General features: G+C 45.7%; 1 long non-coding RNA gene across 1 annotated transcript in view; it reads left to right on the plus strand.

Annotated features, from left to right (window-relative positions):
- Nucleotides 1–20,037, plus strand: part of LOC137634749 (uncharacterized) — a 158,181-nt gene that overhangs the window by 59,721 nt on the left and 78,423 nt on the right. The window contains exon 2 of the long non-coding RNA XR_011042564.1: nucleotides 11,017–11,135. This is a non-coding gene — a long non-coding RNA (uncharacterized lncRNA). The remainder of the gene's footprint in view (nucleotides 1–11,016; nucleotides 11,136–20,037) is intronic.

Below are 20,037 nucleotides of genomic sequence, written 5' to 3' on the forward strand. Positions count from 1 at the left end.
GAGTTTGAGGCTCTACCTCAAAAGAACAACTGCAGTCCGTCCTCATGTGCCAGCTCTATTCATCAGTACAGGAAGGACTAAGAGGAGGGTCACCAAGAACACCATCTCTGCATGGATTCGTAGGGTCATTGATCTGGCCTTGAATCCAGGTCCTCTTCCGTCATGTCGCCCTAGAGCACATGATGTCGGGCATAGCTATGGCTTTCAAAAGAAATTTCTCTGTGAAGCAGGTTCTGCAAGCGGGGATGTGGAAGCGTCAAACAACGTTCACAGCCCACTACCTGCAAAACGTGACCCACAGGAGGCTCGATACGTTCTCTATCGGCCCTGTGGTGGCTGCACAACAGCTGGTTTAAAACCTCAAGCTCCTTATTGGACAAGTAGCAGAAGGTTGAGGGCATTGTTACCCGGTTTTAGTCTGCATGAATGAAAAGGTTTGACTGGCCCTTATTCTTTTCTTCATCATCCCCTCTCTTGGGGAAGGCAGCATCCTGGGTTCTCTGCATAGCTGACCTTAAACCACTGCTGGTAAACCATGCTCCCTTGTGTTCCTTGTATTAAGTTATTACTGTTTCGTTCCCATACCCTGACGAGGTGGTATTGGGAAAGGCCTAGTGTACAAGTTTCCTTCTAAAGAACTTCAGAACAACTTCCTAGGACGAGTCACACTTCTTCATATCTTCACACACAGCTTGCGTAGGCCGCAGTCCTTGCGTAACAAGGTACTAGCGAGGTGCAGGGGCTCTTTATTTCTTGGGTGCTTGTACACTCAAATAATGAGCCCCCGGGCAAAGCCAAAAAGCCAGAACTGGCTTGGACGTCCACCCTTCCTAATGGGTGAGTCACCCCTATTAAATAGCGTGTTTTGTATTCCAGTTACGGAAAAAATGACAAATTCATAGATAATTTGTATTTTTCCTAACTATACAAACCTTAGCTATTTAACCAAACTTGCCTGCCAGCCCTATCCCCCTTGAAGTCCTACTTCCAAGCAAAGTGAGTTCAAGCACAGGTGTGTGAGGGGTGGTGGTAGCAAGCTACCCTCCCCTACCCCCGCTAACTAGTGGTGTGGGTAGTAAACCCTCGTTAAATTTTGATGGCTCGTCATTTCAGCTACGCCAAAAGTAATACCCCTATTAAATAGCTAAGGTTTGTATAGTTAGGAAAAATACAAATTATCAATGAATTTGTCATATTTTTTTATTGAGACTTTATTCTAGTACCAGTGGTTGGTATATATCTCTAGTTTTAAATATTTAACTTAGCCGGTGAATATATATAGCTGCAACTCTGTTGCTCGACAGACAAAAAACTGTAAAAAACTCGCCAGCGATCGCTATACAGGTTGCGGGTGTGCTCATCAGCGCCAACTGTCGGCCAGATACCATACTCAATGTAAACAAAGACTCAATTTCTTCTCTGTCGACGTGTCGACAAGACGTACTTTACTCGCTGTTGAAACCTGGAGTTTTTCCCATCTTATTTGGTGAAGTACAGTACTTTATTTTGGTTTTGAGCTTTCGCTGTGCAGGGTTTTTCTTCAAATAAAACTTTGAACTCTTTTTTTGTATCGGATTCATTGTTGATGACTTAGATCGTTTTTTGGAATTTTCCCTTGACCAATTCAAAATGGCTGACCTTTCACAAGTTCCCAAGTTTAGAAAATGCAATGCTAGGGACTGTTCTAGGCGTCTTCCAAAGGCTTCTCTCGACCCTCACACTGTTTGTTCCAATTGTCGGGGTAAAACCTGTCAATTGGAAGATCGGTGTGAGGAATGCGTGGGCCTTTCGGAATTCGATTTTATCGAATTTGAGAAGTACACACGCAGGCTAGAGAGAGATAGATTAAGGAGAAGTTCTTCTAGGTCGATAGATTTTTCCTCTCCTCATGCCCCTCAACCTATTCCTTCCCCTGTAGTGGTTGTTCCTAACCCCCCTCCTAGCACTCAGGAACCATCGATGGCTGACATGATGCGTGCTATCCATGCCTTGGGGGAGAGAGTTGAGTCCCTTGCAAGTGACCGCAATCAACTCATGGCGGATGTTAAGAAGCTAAAGTGCCAAAGTGCCGCGGGAAGTGATAAAGTGCCTAGTGAAAGGGTTGTGAACAGTGTTGCGCTTGAGGGTTCGTCTGTTCGTGCCTGTCGTCCTCCTAGTCCGGGACCTCTTGCAAGCTCCCAAGCCCAGGGGAGAAGCAATGTCGTACGACGCATGGGTTCGAGAGGCCTTGATCAGCGAACAGACGTTCCCTCCATGGTATCAGGCGTATCTCCCCAAGATCGCCCCTACCTACGTAAGACGAGAGAGCCCGTTTTTACCTCGTCGTCCGAAGGTGTTTCTCGTAAGAAACTTTGGACCAAGGTCTCACGACCTTTAAAACGTAAGTCGGTCCCTTCAGGACAAATCCAACGTCCCGGTTGTAGCCACTGGGTCAGTTCGGACTCGTTGCCGTCATCTGATGACTGCTCACCGCCTAAGAGAGGCAAAGCGGTACCGCCTCAGTCGCTAACCCCGTCTGTTGCCGCACCTGCTCCCGTAGACCCTAAATGGGCTTTGCTGCAAGACATGCAGTCCAAGCTTGCGTCCTTGATGGAGGACTTTAATGCGGAGAAGGTTACTGCTGAACCTTCTGGCCAACAACCTTCCAAGCGGTCTGTTGTGCGTCCTGTTGACGCTGAGGTTACCTTCTCGCGTCTACCAGTTGAGGTGGTTCCTCCTCCGATGCGACCCAGTGTGGGTTGCCAGCCGCACGTTGACGTTAGGCGACGCACGGAGGTGGTTGTTGACGTTCAGGACGTTCAGCAACCATCAGAGGTGACTTGTTTTGACGCGGTGCGTCAACCTCCGCAACCCGGTATGGTGTTGACTGCACAACCCAGACGGTCTAGACAGTCTCGGGTGGACGCTGTGCGTCCTCGCGCACCCATGGTTGTTGACAGTTCACAGACTGTGCAGCAGTTCCATGACGTTGCGTCCGGCTCCGTCACGCATGCACCAGTGCGACCGGACTCAGCGAGCCAGACGTTGCCCACTCCGTTGCCGTTTCCTCATCAGTTTTCGGATGAGGAACTATCAGATGAGGACGTTGCTGAACCACAAGACGGTCAACCTTCAGAACTGGACGAGCCTAAGGCAACTCAACCATCATTGGACTTTAGAAAAGTCATGGCTGTATTCAAGGAGTTGTTTCCGGACCACTTTGTTTCTGTGGCTCCTCGTTCTCCTCCGTCAGAGTTTGTATTAGGAGTGCCTGCTACCGCACCTGCCTTTACGAAACTCGTTCTCTCACGCTCATCCAAGAGAGCTTTGCGGCTGTTAGGAGACTGGTTAGAGTCTAAGAAGAGTTTAGGGAAGACAGCATTTGCCTTTCCCCCATCTAAACTCTCTTCTAGATCGAGCGTCTGGTATGCCACGGGAGAAGTTCTCGGCTTGGGAGTTCCTGCCTCTGCCCAGGGCGACTTCTCAAGTCTTGTATACTCTCCCCGCCGCCTTGCCATGAGACGCTCGAAGGTTTGTTGGTCACCATCGGACCTGGACCACCTTCTTAAAGGGATATTTAGGGCTTTCGAAGTCTTTAACTTTTTAGACTGGTGCTTAGGAGCCCTGAGCAGGAAAATCTCTTCGACAGATAAGGATATTTCCTTGCTCATTATGTCCTGCATGGACAAGGCCGTCCGTGATGGGTCGAATGAGCTTGCTGCCTCATTCACGTCCGGAGTCCTGAAGAAGCGAGAGTCTCTCTGTTCTTTCCTGTCTGCTGGAGTTACGCCATGCCAGAGATCTGAACTTCTCTTTGCTCCCCTTTCCAAGTGCCTGTTTCCTGAAGTCTTGGTAAAGGAAATTGCCGCATCGTTAGTTCAGAAGGACACCCATGATCTAGTTGCGTCCTCGGCTCGCAAAGCTCCCCCTTTGCCTACATTGTCTGCTAGACCGAGGATAGACACTCCAGCGTCTCGCTTTATTCCGCCCTTTCGTGGCAGAGCCTCCAGCAGAGGAGGTGCTCGTGCCGAAGGGAAACGAGGGAAGAGGAAAGGACCCAAGTCCTCCAAGGGCAGAGTCTGACTGCCCGCAACTTCAGACAGCAGTGGGAGCCAGACTCGAACTTCTGGCAAGCCTGGGAGAAGAGAGGCGCAGATCAACAATCTGTGAAGTTACTCAGAGAGGGGTACAAAATCCCTTTTGTACGCAAACCCCCTCTAGCGACGTCCCCCATCGATCTCTCTCCCAGGTACAGAGAGGAAGAAAAGAGACAAGCCCTGAAACTGGAAGTGTCTCTTTTGCTAGAGAAGGGAGCGGTGGTCAAAGTCTCGGACCTTCGATCACCGGGATTTTACAACCGTCTCTTCCTAGTTGCAAAGAAGACAGGAGGTTGGAGACCGGTGCTAGACGTCAGTGCTCTGAATGTCTTTGTCACAAAGACGAAGTTCTCCATGGAGACCACAAAGTCAGTCTTAGCAGCGGTCAGGAAGGAAGACTGGATGGTCTCGCTAGACCTAAGGGACGCCTACTTCCATATCCCCATTCACTCAGACTCCCAACCTTTTCTGAGATTCGTCTTCGAAGATGTGGTTTACCAGTTTCGGGCCCTGTGCTTTGGCCTAAGCACAGCTCCTCTCGTGTTTACGAGGCTGATGAGGAATGTAGCCAAATTCCTCCACTTATCGGACATCCGAGCCTCCCTTTATTTGGACGACTGGCTTCTCAGAGCCTCTTCCAGTCGTCGCTGTCTGAAGGATCTAAAGTGGACTCTAGATCTGACCAAGGAATTGGGACTCCTAGTCAATTTGGAAAAGTCGCAGCTGGTCCCATCCCAAACTATTCTGTATTTAGGGATGGAGATTCACAGTCTAGCTTTTCGGGCTTTTCCGTCGGCCCCCAGAATAGATCAAGCCCTGCTATCCATCCAGAAGATACTGAAGAAGGAACGCTGCTCAGTCAGGCTGTGGATGAGTCTGGTAGGGACGCTGTCATCCCTGGAACAATTTGTATCACTAGGAAGACTACACCTCCGTCCTCTTCAATTCCATCTGGCTTTTCACTGGAAAAAGGACGAAGACGCTAGAGGCGGTCTCGATCCCGATTTCCGGAAAGATAAAGTCTTGTCTGACTTGGTGGAAGGACAATATCAACCTAAGAGAGGGTCTTCCCCTGGCTGTTCAGACTCCCAACCACGTTCTCTTCTCGGACGCATCGGACTTGGGCTGGGGCGCGACACTGGACGGTCGGGAATGCTCAGGTCTGTGGAACTCGAGTCAAAGGAGCATGCATATCAACTGCAAGGAGCTGTTGGCAGTTCATCTGGCCTTGAAAAGCTTCGAGTATCTCCTTCGAGGCAAAGTGGTGGAAGTAAACTCGGACAACACCACGGCCTTGGCGTACATCTCCAAACAAGGAGGTACCCACTCACTGACGTTGTACGAGATCGCAAGGGACCTGCTCATCTGGTCAAAAGGTCAAGACATCTCCCTAGTAACGAGGTTCATCCAAGGCGACTTGAACGTCATAGCAGATTGTCTCAGTCGGAAAGGGCAAGTAATTCCAACCGAATGGACCCTCCACAAGGATGTGTGCAAGAGACTTTGGGCCACTTGGGGTCAACCAACCATAGATCTCTTTGCAACCTCGCTGACCAAGAGGCTTCCAATCTATTGCTCCCCAGTCCCGGACCCAGCAGCAATACATATAGATGCCTTCCTCCTAGATTGGTCACATCTGGATCTCTACGCATTCCCACCGTTCAAGATTGTCAACAAGGTACTGCAGAAGTTCGCCTCTCACGAAGGGACAAGGTTGACATTAGTTTCTCCCCTCTGGCCCGCGAGAGAATGGTTCACCGAGGTACTTCGATGGTTAGTAGACGTTCCCAGATGTCTTCCTCTAAGAGTAGACCTTCTACGTCAGCCACACGTAAAGAAGGTACAGTAGGGTCCCGAATTAAGCGTGTTCGAATTACACGATTCCCCTTTTCCACGATCGCTATTTTTCAAAAATAAATTTTCTGTATCTGCGAGGCTGTTCAAAGTTCGCGAGTCAAGCACTACAAAATGTATCAAATCTATTGTCTTTTTAAGTATATTGGTAGCCCTAAATACGGTGATTTATAATAAATGTTACAAAACAATATCAACATTACATTTCATTAACATAATTTCATAATGAATAGCCTATTTAAGGGTAAAATTCCACATCAACAATGAAATCAACTGTTAACTGTGCGAGTCCAGCTGACAAAATGTAAACAGAAATGTGGTTACGTTCTCGGCAATTTTTATCTTTCTCCAACCTTACGATAATTGTAATGGTAGTGTTAATGATGGTATATTAAAGCATTATTTTTGTTTAGTACAGTATATTTAAAAGCCTTATTTTTCCCTCTGGGCGTTCAAGGTTTTCACGAGTAGACTGGGTTCGTTTATCGGCAGTGAATAGCCTAAACTTCGGTAACGAGTCGTCAATATTTTGTCATATTTTAAACAGTATACATTTGATTTGCAAACATTGGTTTTGTAGAGTAGACGGTAAAATAAAATCTAGAGAGAGAGAGAGAGAGAGAGAGAGAGAGATTTGATGGCAGAAATCCTCTCTCTCTCTCTCTCTCTCTCTCTCTCTCTCTCTCTCTCTCTCTCTCTCTCTCTCTCTCTCTCTCTCTCTCTCTCTCTCTCTCTCTCTCTCTCTCTCTCTCTCTCTAGATTTTATTTTACCGTCTACTCTACAAAACCAATGTTTGCAAATCAAATGTATACTGTTTAAAATATGACAAAATATTGACGACTCGTTACCGAAGTTTAGGCTATTCACTGCCGATAAACGATAACAAACCCTTTAATGCAAACTAACTGTATCCTTTGATATTCCTCTATATTTATCACGAATTCCTTCTATACCTCCTCAGACACTCTTATTTCAAATATCTAAATTATTCTTATCACAACTAACACCATCTAGTCATTTTCATTCCATTATATCTATTATTCCTCTGGATCTTATTCCCTTTCCTTATTCTGTTTATTCGATGGGATTCGTTTTTCCCTTTACCGTCTTTCAGAATCTATTTTTAGCCACTGGCAACCAAATCCCCCCTTCCCCCGTCTCCTACCGTCTCCCCTGCGAGTCCACCCAGCCTATCTCATCACTCCCCCCACCTTCATCCTCCCCTGTTCTAGGTCTGTAACCTTCTGCGTCATAATATCTCTCTCTCTCTCTCTCTCTCTCTCTCTCTCTCTCTCTCTCTCTCTCTCTCTCTCTCTCTCTCTCTCTCTCTCTCTCTCGTTATACAATACAGTACTTACAAATAGATGAAGAAACCAAAATCGGTTTTCTTGAAGTGTCAATTAAATACAAAACGAAAAAATTATACCGTGTATACATCCATTTCAATCATAGCTTAAAATACGGTAACCGATTTCGTCCGCAAACCACTATTTTTTAGGAAACACCATTCTATTCCAGAAAATGTTTACTCTTTAAATGTCAATTGCGCTATAATAAAACATGTACTTATGTTGTTAAATTTCGGGTGTGTTTTAAAAATTGAGTATTGCTAACTTATTTTTGTTTACTTTTGGCTGTGATCACATCAGCTGATGTCTAGCTTCCGCGCGAATTCAATAACAAAGAATTGTTTACACCATTTCCTAACTTATTCAAACCATCTATACAGTTAATATTACATAAACACCAATGTGTTATAACCTATCATATTTATTGTTTAGTACTTTAAAACCATCCCTCTCTCTCTCTCTCTCTCTCTCTCTCTCTCTCTCTCTCTCTCTCTCTCTCTCTCTCTCTCACATCGAACGTTATAGCGGTAACCTAATTGTTCGGTGACTTTAAAAATAGGCCTAGTACTTTCTTCTTTTACCTTTTTTGCAAATGGATCCATAATTGAGGTGGGTACAAGTTGACTTATAACTGAAGTTAGGAAAAGTATTTTGGATATGGAAAGGACAATTATCTTTCGTAACAGTTTAGAATTATCGTAAGTTATCACTCTGTCATTAGCGGCAGTTTGCTATTGTGGATTAAACGCATAAGGAAAAAAAATTTCCAGCTTTGCTACGAATTTAGGAATTTATATGGATACGGTAAGTAAAATATTTGTAATAACAATGTTTACTAAATGTTTGTAATATCATTAGTTATGACTTAGATCATGTGTGTTTAATACATTCGTTTGTTTATTATGATCGAAGATGGAGCGTAAACAAATGGAAGGTTTCCGTTTCAGGCGGCATCATAAAGAAAAACATTTCATAAATGGCATTCATTTCATTTATTTGAAAGTTCTAATAAAAAATAATTAGAACATTGGTAATAACAAATTCAACATATAATCTGTACTTGGTAAAATTGCTGTCAATTCAAAAACACAGATGTATAAATGCGTCTGTTTCTTCGTTGTGATCAGAGATAAACGTAAACAAAACATTGGTTGTCGTTTTCTATTGTGCTTTTTAGCGTTTAGGAAACGCATGATATAAAATCGCCTTTATTTTGATAATTCTGGATTTTCAATCATACAACAAGCTAGTCTATAGAGTGATGGTTTTGCTATTCACCAGTTGTATTATACAATAGATATGACAAACATTAAAATTTGTCTGTATTTTGGGTTGTGTTATAACGGGAAATATATGGTGTTTACACCTATCCTGGTTGTAATTTTAACCATTTTTCAAGTTATTAGAACTTTAAAGTATATTAAATGTTTTATTTATTTACAAAAACAATTTGATATTATAAAGAAATACAGTATAGTACAAAGAAAGTATTGGAAATGGGTAGTAAACACATTTGAATAGGCAAATTGCTGGTTGCCATGGCCACAATGGAATTATTTCTGTTAGTTGTGTTTCGAAATTCGCGATTTTCCATTTACACGAGGTCATTAATCGACCAAATTCTCGCATAATTCGGGACCCTACTGTACACCAAAGCCTCCACGCTCTTCGTCTGACTGCCTTCAGACTATCGAAAGACTCTCGAGAGCTAGAGGCTTTTCGAAGGAGGCAGCCAGTGCGATTGCTAGAGCAAGGAGAGCGTCTACCATTAGAGTCTACCAATCGAAGTGGGAAGTCTTCCGAGACTGGTGCAAGTCAGTTTCTGTATCCTCGACCAGTACCTCTGTAGCTCAAATAGCTGATTTTCTCTTATACCTGAGAAAAGGACGATCCCTTTCAGCTCCCACTATCAAGGGCTACAGAAGCATGTTGGCATCGGTCTTCCGGCATAGAGGCTTAGATCTTTCCAACAATAAAGATCTGCAAGACCTCCTTAAGTCTTTCGAGACCACCAAGGAGCGTCATTTGGCTACCCCTGGATGGAATTTAGACGTGGTACTAAGATTCCTCATGTCAGACAGGTTTGAGCCGTTACAATCAGCCTCCCTGAAAGATCTCACTCTTAAGACTCTTTTCCTGGTATGCTTAGCCTCGGCTAAAAGAGTCAGTGAGATTCATGCCTTCAGCAAGAACATTGGATTTTCGTCGGAAAAAGCTACTTGTTCGCTGCAACTTGGTTTTCTAGCCAAAAATGAGCTGCCTTCTCGGCCTTGGCCTAAATCTTTCGATATTCCCAGCTTATCGAAGATCGTAGGCAATGAACTAGAAAGAGTCTTATGCCCTGTTAGAGCTCTTAAGTTCTATTTAAAGCGTACTAAACCTTTACGAGGCCAATCTGAAGCTTTATGGTGTTCAGTTAAGAAAACCATCCTTGCCTATGTCAAAGAATGCTTTGTCATACTTTATCAGATTGTTAATACGAGAAGCTCATTCACATCTGAGTGAGGAAGACCGAGCTTTGCTTAAAGTGAAGACGCACGAAGTTAGAGCTGTAGCAACTTCCGTGGCCTTTAAGCAATATAGATCTCTGCAAAGTATAATGGACGCAACCTATTGGAGAAGCAAGTCAGTGTTCGCGTCATTTTACTTGAAAGATGTCCAGTCTCTTTACGAGAACTGCTACACACTGGGACCATTCGTAGCAGCGAGTGCAGTAGTGGGTGAGGGCTCAACCACTACAATTCCCTAATTCCATATCCTTTTAATCTGTCTCTTGAAATGTTTTTAATGTTGTTTTTATGGGTTGTCCGGAAGGCTAAGAAGCCTTTCGCATCCTGGTTGATTTGGCGGGTGGTCAAAGTCATTTCTTGAGAGCGCCCAGATTAGGGGTTTGATGAGGTCCTGTTGTATGGGTTGCAGCCCTTGATACTTCAGCTCCTAGGGGTCTGTCAGCATCCTAAGAGGATCGCGAGGCTCCGTAAGGAAGACGTACTTATAAGGCAGAGTAATCGTCTAAGTCGACTTCCTTACCAGGTACCTATTTATTTTGTTTTTGTTATATTGATAACTTCTAAAATGAAATAAAAACTCTTAGCTCATAAGATGTAAACATATTTAACTGGTCTCTACCCACCACCCTGGGTGTGAATCAGCTATATATATTCACCGGCTAAGTTAAATATTTAAAAATGATATTTTAATTATAAAATAAATTTTTGAATATACTTACCCGGTGAATATATAAATTAAACGACCCTCCCTTCCTCCCCAATAGAGACGCAGTGGGATGAGAAGAAATTGAGTCTTTGTTTACATTGAGTATGGTATCTGGCCGACAGTTGGCGCTGATGGGCACACCCGCAACCTGTATAGCGATCGCTGGCGAGTTTTTTACAGTTTTTTGTCTGTCGAGCAACAGAGTTGCAGCTATATATATTCACCGGGTAAGTATATTCAAAAATTTATTTTATAATTAAAATATCATTTTACAGACATTAAATAATTCAGGTTTGTGAGATAAAGGTAGATAATTCCCTAACCTGGAAAGTTGCACCAATCATGACCACTAATATTAGAGGTAAACATTTTGATGAACTAAAGGAAGAACTCATGCTCTATAAAGAATTCCCTTTTATTTGCAGTTCATCTTTGAAATTTTATATAATTAGAAATGGCACAAAGTTACATATGAAATGTAGCCTTGGCAGTATTTTAAATGGTTTGTGTTATCTTTCAGATTGCCTATTCAGCTATCAATTTGAAATCCTGCAGTAATGGATTTTGAAAGTCCAGATGTTGAAAAAGAGTTTCCTGGTTTGTATGGTTCAGAGTCATCACGTCGAAGTGACAGCGACTGTAAGTAATATGACAATTTTTTTTATAATACTTGTAGTAGTAATAATTTATTAATTCATCTAATCTTTTTACTGTTTTCTTACAGCTGTTGTTTTTGTGTAAAATTTAAATTTAATTAATTTGTAGTTTTGCATTACCCTCCCCTGGCTGGCACTCAATAGCTTTTGTACCTTGGATCTTTTGGTAGATTCATGTGATATTCCTTTAGTGGCTTAATGTGTTTGCTTTCAAAAAAGGACTGCATTAGCACTTTACGTAGCTCTTATATTGTATCCTTTTTATCATTATTTTATAAAGTCAGTAACTTAATGTACTAATGTATAAAAACTTTTTTTAACAAGTTTTTTCTAAAAACAAATAAAGTGGTAGTCTCACAATGCAATACCCTCATGGGCTTCAGGTATGTTTTTAACTGATTACCTCGACATACCTCACTGTCGAGGACATGGCAAGTAAGGTTGTAAGATTCAAATGATTTTGCATGGAACCTCTGGTTTAAAATGTGGTATTAGAAGCCGGTTTGTAAAAATTCCATCGATTATATATTGCATATATACCTATTACCATTTTTTGGGGGGAAACAAAGTTGCCAAATGTCTTATAGTTACAGTTTCAATACCTGGTGTCTAAAAGGAGTCTGACACCTTGTTTTTTAATGCTAGTAGGATTGTAAGAGTTGTAATTATAATCCAAAACCTTTGTAATACAAAATAAGGGGCTTGTGTCTTGTTTTGAAAATGAGAGTCCTTAATATCAATTTGGACATACAGAAATAGCATAATTATAAGACTACAGTACATCGAACTTAGGAGCTTCAAAACTCCAAAGATTGTTATAATAGTGCCATGAATGAAATTATAAGATGAGAATGAGGAACCTGGTACTCCCTGTCCATAGCTAACATAGTCCATTGTAACTACTTGTTTGAGCTATCTAAAGTTTTATTATCTTTGTTGAAAATTAAAATTAGAAAGTGCTTAAAAACTGCTGACTTGCTTTTTAAACTTTTTTTTCTCTATTGGTAATTACATTAGTTTCCAGAAAGTATTCTTAGCCAAAAGGAAACCAAGAACTAAAGTTTCTCTTCCTTCATTCTGTTTAAATATGCTGTATGGAGGCATTATCCCTGACATAACTGGTCTTCCATAGATAAAGTCAGATAGTTTTTACTGGAAAGAGAAATCAGTTATGTCCCCTGTTGTTGATGTGAGATGTGGAAAGTATGGTGATGTGTACAATATAGTTATTTGGATATTTTTGCATGGATGAGAACAAATGATAATACCTTGATAACCATTTATAGTGTATGATTATCCTTAACATTGAGTAATTTTGTCAGATTTGTTGATTAGAAGTAAACCTCTAAGGAAATGAGGACCATAAGTTAGGGAATAGCATTTTAGATGGGAATCTCCATTTCATCACCAACTTTATTGGCTGTGCTTGATAGGACAGAGGCTGTAAGTTATGATACGGCACTCCATTTTATTGGATAACCTCTGGGCATGGCTGTTTTAGAAACTTTTAAGGCAGGAGACTTCAAGTACTGTCTTTGGCTTTGGTTCGATTAGACTTGTGCTAGTCCTCAACCTCCTAATGTTATAGAGCTTCCTTAGTTATTGTATGAAGTACTTGAGAAGGAAATTATTTAAAAACAACAGAAACAATTTTATTATGTCACACTGAATTGTTCTTTAGCCTCTTGGGTTCCCAATGGATGAACAATGTCAGAAAGTTGTCAAAGCTTACCATGACATGGTCTACCAAGGGCATAATATAAGGATAGCAAAGGGTTGCGTAGACTAACTGTCTTATGACCACTTACAATAAAGTGAGTAAAAGTGAATAAGATACCATGTGCCCACCAATGGAAAAGACTATAACCGTAAAAGACCAATCTCCTCGGTTTGATGGAGATACTTTGGTAAAAAAGAGGGAAAAAAGACGTAAAGAAAGAAAGTGGAATAGGTTAAAAACTGAAAGTACTTGGGTAGAATACAAAACTGCTGCGTGTCAATATAACTACCTACTAAGAAGGAAAAAAATTAATACTATAAGAGAAAGATCCTCGAAGCAGCAACAGACATAAATAAGTTATATTGTCTCCTGAATGGTATAATGGGAAATGTAAAAGAAAAGAAGCTACCTGATGGATACAATGACCAGGAACTAGCAAATAATTTTCTAGTATTCTTTAAAAACAAAATTGAAAACATAACCAGATCATTTTTAAATACTCAACATCAGATTAATGATGCACCAGGCACACAGACAAAATAAATAAGATTTAACAACATAACATAAGATGACATCACCAGAATTATCAAGAGAGCAAAGAAAACAAACTGTGCGATCGATCCTATGCCAATATCTGAAGTAATTGGAGAGAGAGACTTTTCTAGTCTAGCCAAAATAATAATGAGAATAGCAAATGCAAGCATTGATGAATGTAAGTTTTCTAAATCTGAGAAAATGGCTATAGTCACACCAGTTCTGAAAAATGCACTGGACTACCAGGAATTAAGCTCATATAGACCTATTTCAAATATATCCTTTGTCTCAAAAGTGCTTGAATATGTAATTCTTGAACAACTAGTCAGCCACTTAGAAGTAATAGAAGCTTTGCCTGACAACCAATCTGCTTACAGAAAACTATACTCTACGGAGACAGCCATCTGCTCTGTTGTAAATGATATACTAGAAATGATGGATGAAAATAAATGTGGTATTTTAATATTGCTTGATCTCAGTGCTGCTTTTGATACAGTTGTGCATGAACTGCTACTAAATGATCTAAGGTCCGTCGGCGTTGAAGACCAAGTTTTCGAATACCTAAAAGACTACCCGGTTAGTAGAAATTACTGTGTACAAATTGGAAACTCTTATTCATCATATGAACCCTTAAACAGAGGGGTACCCCAGGGGAGTGTACTTGGCCCAATCCTATTCTGCATTTATGCTGTTGGTCTATCAAAAATGCTACAAAGGCATGGCGTGAAGTTTAAACTTCTTGCAGATAACACACAATTTTACTTCTCCATAAATGATATACATGACACTACTGAAACTAAACTGAATCTTTGATAGTGTTAGAGAATGGATGACATTTAAACCACTAAAATTAAATGAGAACAAAACTGAATTCATGGTGGTGGGCAAAAGAAACAGTGTGAGAAACTTAAGTGATATTCAAATGAACATAAATAATGACTCTGTGCTGATATCTAGTAAAGTTCGAGATCTAGGTGTATCTCTTGACTGTAACCTGTCTCTAAATGGCCAAATAAATAATGTAATAAAAAAGTGCTGGTTATCATCTAAGAAATATAGCATTTATATAAAAGTACCTAGACAAAAATTCTGTTAAGAAACTTGTGATAAACTGTGTTATTACCAGGATTGACTACTGCAACTCTATCTACTATAATTTGCCAAAAGGCCAACTTAAGAAATTACAAAACATAATAAACAGAGGAGTAAGACTGATAAAAGGTGTCCCACCTAGAGAAAGGATCACCCCTATACTAATTGATTTACACTGGCTGCCGATTAAAGTGAGAATTGAATTTGAAATATGTACAATAACCCTCCAAGTTATCAGAACCGGTTGTCCAAAATACTTAAGTGAATTGTTACATTTGTTCCGTAACCGAAATACAAACCACGCTATTTACATTGGGTTTACCTTTTAGCGTAGCTGAAATGACGAGCCAATAGTTTTTAGCGAGGGTTAATTACCCCCGCGCTAGTTAGCGGGGGGTAGGGGAAGGGTAGCTTGTTACCCCCCCCCCCACACACACACACACACACACACACACACCGGTGATTTGCTTCACTTCACTTTTGGCTCCGGCGATGAACAGACGTGTCTGTCCATCGTCTTCGTTGACAGCCTTTAATCTTTTTTCTGCTTTTTCTTTACAGTGTGTGTGTTAGAAGTTGACCATCTTTATTATTATTATGCGTACGTGTCCTGGAATTACCGGCCGCCCTTGTGGTACTTTTATGTCGGCCACAGACACGGATCCTCACACCCTTTGCCCGCAGTGTCGAGGCCGACGGTGTGATCAGGAAAATATGTGTAGTGAGTGCAGGGAGTGGTCTGCCTCCCAGTGGGAGAGGTTGGCCGCTGGCGTAAGAAGTCCAAGAGAGACCGTTCTTCCGGGGTTGCCTTGAAGGAGGAAGGTTCTCGGGACACTTCTTTCGCCGCCCATACCTCCTCCGAAGCTCCCCCTCATTCGGCTCCTAAGGAGAGTCGGCCGAGTGGGAGCGCAGGCCCTAGTTCTGTTTCCCGACCTTGGGTGGGGGGAGAGGGCGTCGCCTCCCATAGCATGGCGGTTCCTCCTCCTCCTCCGGGGGAGGTTATTGATGAATCTCTGTCTAATGATGATCTTTTACAGATTTGGGCTTCCCTGGGGCTTAAGGGCTTGCCCTCCAGGGTTGCCCTGATTGACCTTGTCCAGTTGGGGGCCGCCGTTAAGCAGTCGCCGGTGATAGCAGAGGTAGATCCTCTGTCTATCGTCGACGTCGTGGTGGCAGAGGCCTCCGACGGGGCGGGGCAATCCTCTGCAGTTGCAGTTGGGGATGTTGGTGCTGACGGCTCTCCTCCCCCTTCCGTATATCCTTCGAAGGGGGAAGGGAGTCCTATGGGCTCTTCTGCTGTCCAGCTTCCCTCTAAGGGGAGTGTCTTGACTGAGACTCCCCTTCGGAGGACTGATGGTCCTGACGATTTTCCTCGTGGCTGCCTTCGCCGTAAGGCTCACCGTCCGCTGTGTCGCAAGGGCCTCCCGTCTCCTTATAAGGGTGTTAAGAGGCGCCTTTTTGGATCTTCTTGCTCCGAAGGGGACTCTCCTCGCCGTAAACAGCCTTCAGCTCCAGCTTCATTACTGTAGACCTCTCTGGGGATCGGTCTCCTACGCCTGCTAGACCTTCACCTTCTGGGGCAGATGTTCAGCAACCTGACCTCGTCACCCGACGGGCATCGGTCCTTTCGGAGCAAAGGGATTCTTCCCTTACACGTGCAGTGTTAGCGCACAGGCGCTCTCCTGCTCGTCAGCGCTCACCTGCTCGTCAGCGCTCACCTGTTCGCCGGCGCTCTCCTGATGTTCGCCCTTCTTCTCGCCAGCGCTTTCCTGAGGACATCCTTCAACCTGTTGTTCCTGAAGAGCGCCCAGCGCGCCAGCATTCCCCTGCTCGCCCTTCTGCAGTGTTAGCGCACAGGCGCTCTCCTGCTCGTCAGCGCTCTTCTGATCGTCAGCGCTCTCCTGTTCGTCATCGCTCTTCTGAGGATCATCACCCTTCTGCTCGCCAGCGCTCCCCTGTGGCCTCCGAATATCCTGCAGTTCCTGTTGTGCGCCCTGCGCGCCATCAGTCTCTTGAGCGCTCTCGCGATCCTCAGCTTTTTCCTGCACAACATCGCCCGCGTTCTCCAGCGCGTGTTTCTAAAGCACATGTTCGCCCACGCGCCTATGCACTTCCTGTTCCTGTTCGTGAACGCGCCGCGCCGACTGTTCCTTCACAGGAGGCCACGCGTCGCCCTCTTGCTCGCCAGCGATCACCAGCTCACCAGCGATCATAGACGATTCAACAATCGCCTGATCATCAGCGTTCTCCTACGCGTCAGCGATCACCTGAACATCGGCGATCTCCGAATCGCCCGCGTGACTTATCGCCTGCGCGCATGCGTTCTCCAGCGCGCCGTCGCCCAGAGGTTCTGGAAGGACATGGTTCGCGCGATCGTTCACCTGCGCAGCCTACGCGCTATCGCTCGCCAACGTGTCACCATGCGCCAACGCGCCATCGCTCGCCTGCGCACCAGCATTCGCCAGCGCACCACCGATCGCCTGCTCGCAATCGCTCTCCCTCGCGCTACAGGTCTCCTGACCAACGTCGCCAGCGATCTTCGGAACGTTCTCACTCGCCACGCAGCAACGCGTTCCCTCGCCATCGCGCCAACGCATTCGTTCACCGGCTCGCCCACGCGCTCCTTCGCCTGTACGCCCTCGCGCCCACTCGCCTGCGCGACCGCTCGCCTGCGCGCCCGCGCGACCACTCGCCTGCGCGACCGTTCGTCTGCTTGCCCGCGTGACCACCGTTCGTGCCGAATTTCACAGCCAGTGATAGCAGCAGGAACGCGTGTTCCCAGACAGCGCTCTGGATCGCCTCCATCGAAACGCAAGACTGTTGTGCAGGACAGGGAGGACACTTCAGAAAGGTCAGTGCGTCTTTCTTCCCCCTTTCCTTTTCAGGCAGGTCCAGTGGTGTCCACTCCGAAGGATCGCCAGATCCCTTTTCCTCCAGCGAGGATTTCGGACTCTGTGTCCGTGGAACAACAAACTTGGTTTGGTCCTCTGATGCGGGCGTTAGTGAGGGTAATGAAGCCAGCACTCGCTGATCAGGGCAACAAACCAACGGCTGCCTCACCTACGCTGAAGAGGAAAAGAGGAGTGGACTTCGTGGTGACTTCCCCCAGGGAGAAGTTGGTTCCTAGGAGGTCTGTCAGGAAGGCCCCTTCCCCTGCTCAAGCGTTTTCTCCTTCTCCCGTGGACGAGGCTTTTCCGTCCTCGGGTGAGTCCAGTGAAGCGATAGTCTTTCCCTCAGCACCAAGGGGGGAGCCTTCTCTTCATGGAGGAGAATCGTCTCGTGCGGAAGGGGCTCTTCGAACCTCTTTGTTGGGATCCTGTATTCCTCCCAGGAGGGAACCCAAGGACTCCAAGACCATCCCGAAATCGTCTTCAAGGATTCGCCAGGAACCCGCGGCTCCCCGGGGGAACGTCCACGCTTCGCCCCAGGAAGAGATTCTGGGGACAGGAGACTTAGCTGCCAGCCCGCAAGGAGGAGATCAGCAGGAATCTGAACATGCCTTCTGGCAGGTCCTGAGCCTGATGAGGCAACTCAACGGATTCATGGACCCCGTGATCGGCCCCCGAGAAGGCAAGAAGACAGTCTTGGACGAAGTGTTCGACGTTCAAAAAGCCCCTTAGTCCAGTGCGGCTCTGCCCTGGTCTCGGGGTCTGAAGAGTGCCAGAGCCAGGGCCAACGCCCAGCTCGCGATTCTTGCCTCCTCCAGTCGTTCCTCTGCTGGGAACAAACTCATCTCTCCTCCTCGTCTCCAGCAGAGGAGGTATTTTGAGATTTTGGGTGAGTCCAGTCTCGCTCTTCCTCTCCATCACTCCGTGGATGAGCTGGCTAAGGGAGTTCCCCTCGAGAAGCTCTCTGCCCGGTAGGTGTCTTTCTCGGCGTCAGAGATCCTTAGCCATGAGAAGGTCGCGTAGTGCGCCATGCAGGCCACTTCGTGGTTGGATATATGGCTAGGAACTCTGGGCATCCTATTGCACTCCGAGGACTTGTCTAAGGAGACCAATAGGAAGGCCCTGGAGACGTTCTTACTCTCGGGCACCCGCTCCATCGAGTTCCTGGCGCACCAGGTCACCATCCTATGGGCCAACTCGGTGTTGAAGCGGCGCGATGCGGTGACCGAGAGATTCCACCCGAAGGTCCCCGCCGTGGATGTGTGTAGGCTCAGACATGCTTCCCTTCTGGGGGAGAATCTGTTCAAGCCACAGGACATGGATCGAACGGCTGAGAGGTGGAGGAAATCTAGCACGGACTCCCTCCTCCATAGGGCCCTTACAGCTCGGCCCTATAAGCCTCCAGCTCCGCCGCAACAGCAGCAGCAGCCTCGTAAGGCTCCGAAGCAGGCACCGGCAGTTAAGAAAGTGGTGTCTAAGCCCCAGCCCTTTCCAGCCAAGGTCAAGAGGGGCGGCAAGGCTCCTAGGGGGAGCGGCCGCGGCCGCAAACCCTAGGGGTGGCAGTCCCCCTGCGTGTCCACCTGTGGGGGGATGCCTTCAGCGTTGCGTCCGCAGGTGGCAGCAACACGGGGCCGATGCTTGGACGGTTTTAGTGATCGGCCAAGGCTATCGCGTCCCGTTCACAACATCTCAACCTCCCCTGACAGCGAATCCAGTGTCGTTGAGCTCCTATGCCACGGGATCGGCAAAGGGGCTGACCCTTCGGGCCGAAGTCGAGACCATGCTCAAGAAGGGTGCTCTCCAGGAGGTCGTCGACGGCTCCCCAGGCTTCTTCAGTCGACTCTTTCTTGTAAAGAAGGCGTCTGGAGGCTGGAGACCTGTCATCGACCTCTCAGCTCTGAACGGGTTTGTCAAGCAGACCCGGTTCAGCATGGAGACAGCGGACACGGTCAGACTTGCGGTGAGACCACAAGACTTCATGTGCACACTGGATCTAAAGGACGCGTACTTCCAGATCCCAATCCATCCGTCTTCCAGGAAGTACTTAAGATTCTGCCTAGACGACAAGATCTACCAGTTCAAGGTGCTGTGTTTCGGTCTCTCCACAGCTCCTCAGGTGTTCACCAGAGTGTTCACCCTGATTTCATCTTGGGCGCACAGGAACGGCATTCGTCTCCTTCGTTATCTAGACGACTGGCTGATCCTAGCAGACTCGGAGTCGACCCTTCTTCGGCACCGAGACAGGCTTCTAGGTCTTTGCCAGGATCTGGGGATCGTGGTAAATCTCGAGAAGTCTTCTCTGCAGCCGTCCCAACGACTGGTTTATCTAGTCATGCTGATAGACACCAATCTCCACAAAGCCTTTCCATCAGACTACAGGATAGCAAGGCTGAGGAGGGTGGCGGAACCCTTCCTCATGCGAGAAGATCTCCCCGCCCAGTCGTGGTTGCGTCTCTTAGGTCACCTGTCCTCCCTGGCTCGTCTGGTTCCAAACAGCCGCCTCAGGATGAGATCCCTGCAGTGGCAGCTCAAGTCCCGGTGGAATCAAGGATCCGATTCCCCGGACATTCTGATCCCGAAAGGATCTTTGGAACGGACGGACTTGTGGCGGTGGCTGGTCGACGAGAACCTGCGTAAGGGAGTGAGACTTC

Source organism: Palaemon carinicauda, chromosome 45 (assembly GCF_036898095.1).
Source record: "Palaemon carinicauda isolate YSFRI2023 chromosome 45, ASM3689809v2, whole genome shotgun sequence".
Classification (NCBI taxonomy): domain Eukaryota; kingdom Metazoa; phylum Arthropoda; class Malacostraca; order Decapoda; family Palaemonidae; genus Palaemon; species Palaemon carinicauda.